The sequence below is a fragment of the Mesoplodon densirostris genome, chromosome X (assembly GCF_025265405.1).
Source record: "Mesoplodon densirostris isolate mMesDen1 chromosome X, mMesDen1 primary haplotype, whole genome shotgun sequence".
NCBI lineage: Eukaryota > Metazoa > Chordata > Mammalia > Artiodactyla > Ziphiidae > Mesoplodon > Mesoplodon densirostris.
Genome location: NC_082681.1, coordinates 37,333,334 through 37,335,808, shown reverse-complemented (window position 1 = coordinate 37,335,808; position 2,475 = coordinate 37,333,334). Strand labels below are relative to the sequence as shown.

The window sequence follows — 2,475 nt, the reverse complement described above, 5'->3', positions numbered from 1 at the left end:
TAACATATTAAATGCTCTAGTTCAAGAGTTAGCAAACTTTTTTTTTTTCTGTAAAGGGCCATATAGTAAATATTTTGGGCCCTGCAGGTCATATGGTCTCTGCCACAACTTTTGGATTCTTCCATTGTAGCACAAACCAGCCATAGACAACACATAAACCAAAGAGCATGGCTGTGTCCTGATAAGATTTTATTTACGAGAACAGGTTGTTGGTTATAGTTTGCCAGTTCATACTATACTGGAAAAGAAAGATGACATATATGAACAGATAGAGTATTTGGGAAGAGAGATAGAAATTATACAAAAGGATCAAATGAAATACTAAAAGTGAAAAACACGAGAGAGATTAAAAACTATCTTCAAGAGGCTTTTCAGTAGATTAGTCACAACTAAGATCTGGATGCAGATTTCATTAAGTATATTCATTGTGTGAAAATTCATTAAATTACATACATTTATGATTTGTGTAGTTTTATGTACATATATGTATATTGTGTATGTATATGTATATTTTACATGTATATGTATATATATGTAAACATATGTATATATACCATTTATAAAAATTCATCTGACATTATTTCTACATTTGGCATCTGGTGATGTTGAAAATCTAAGAATAGCTCAATCACTTTTTTTCCCTTGGTAAATGACTATAGTAGACACTTTGAGTCACCTACCCATTAGCCAATCCCCTTTTACTGCTTACTTGCTGTCAGAGTCCCATCTTTGATTATAGAGCATGGAAATGTAGAAAATCACTTCCCCCGTCTCCCTTATAGCTAGAGTGTAGTAATATGGCCTTGTTGAAGTGAAGAGATGTAAGGAGAATTTTGCTGGAGTGTTCTAAGAAAGAGTTTCCTCACTAATACAAGAGATAATTGGGCTGCCTGGATACAGAGCAGGAGGCTGAGAGAGAGATCCTATCCACTTCCATCTGTTGCACAGGCCCCACTGTAGCTGCTACACTATGCATGATCAGGAGAATCTGGTATATACCAGGAAGCTGGCCAAGGAGGCTGAATGATAGGATGGAATTAGTGAAGAAAGTAGCAGGGATAGATGTGGAGCTGACAGTTGAAGAAAGAAATTTTCTATCTGTTGTATATAAAATTGTGATTGAAGCTAGAAGAGACTCCTGGAGAATAATCAGCAGCATTAAACAGAAAGAAGAAACTAAGAAGGAGTAAACAAACTAAAAATGATCTAGGAATATTGGCAAATGGTCGAGATTGAGCTAAGGTTAATCTGTTGTTACAGTTTGGATATACCAGACAAACACCTCATTCCAGCAGCTAACACTGGCGAGTCCAAGGTTTTCTATTATAAAATGAAAAGGGACTATCACAGGTATCTGGCTGAATTTGCCACAGGAAGGAGGCTGCAAAGAACAGCCTAGTAGCTTTAAAGCTGCTAATGATATTGCAATGACAGAACTTCCACCAATGCATCCCGTTTACTTAGGTCTTGCTCTCAATTTTACTGTATTTTACTATGAAATTCTTTTATTTTTATACAAATTTTAAAGATTACTTTCCATTTACAGTCATTACAAAATGTTGGCTCTATTCACCGTGTGGTATAATACATCCTTTGCCTATCTTACACTCAATAGTTTGTACCTCCCACTCCCCCAACCCCCTCCACTGGTAACCACTGGTTTGTTCTCTGTATCTGTGACTATGCTTCTTTTTATCCTACTATGAAATTCTTAATTTCCCTGAGCATGCCTGCAGGTTGGCAAAATCAACTCTCGGTGCAACTGCAGAGCTGGATATGCTGAGTGAAGAAAGCTATAAGGACTCTACACATCATGCAGGTGTTATGTGATAATCTGGCACTATTGAATTCAGACGTGCAGGGTGACGGGTGAAGAGCAGAATAAAGAATTTTTGCAGGCTGTGGAAGATGAAAATCAGTGAGACCTAAAAGCCAACAAGAAAAACCATCCCTAGCCACCCTATTCCTTCCCATCCCACCACGTAGGAAATTCCTCATGGTCAGTGAGAACCACCAAATCTGACTTCTACATTTGGTTTCAGAATTTAGGTTCTGCCCTGTTTTTTTTTAAAAAAACAGTTTTCATATGTTCTTAAAGGCAAGGGTGAATTTCTGTGCATTTTACTGGTTCCAGTTTTTAGGTTCTTTAAGACACGAATAGGACTACATAGAGGCTTTTTCGGCACTACTGTATCATCTCCTGCCAGATGTGGCAAGATCACCATTAGAAATGGAAATTACATTCAAAAGCAATTAGACTTCTAGGTGATGCAAACATCTAAGAGAGAGGTTAATCACACTCTAGAGGCATAAGTGGTATCACTTTTCCTTTTTCTAGTTGTTTAAATTGAATTTTATACCGATGTTTAAAATTAATTGGGTGTTAGCTTGAGGTGGTTAAAGGTCCTTTGGAGAGTTTGTTGTAATGGTCTTACTGTAAAAAAAGTGCTTCAAACTCTGCTGAAATGTTGCTGA

General features: G+C 37.1%; 1 pseudogene; it reads left to right on the top strand.

The window, feature by feature from the left end:
• The first annotated feature begins 970 nt into the window (after window positions 1–970).
• Window positions 971–1,922, top strand: LOC132482198 (14-3-3 protein epsilon-like; annotated as a pseudogene).
• Window positions 1,923–2,475: the final 553 nt, after the last annotated feature.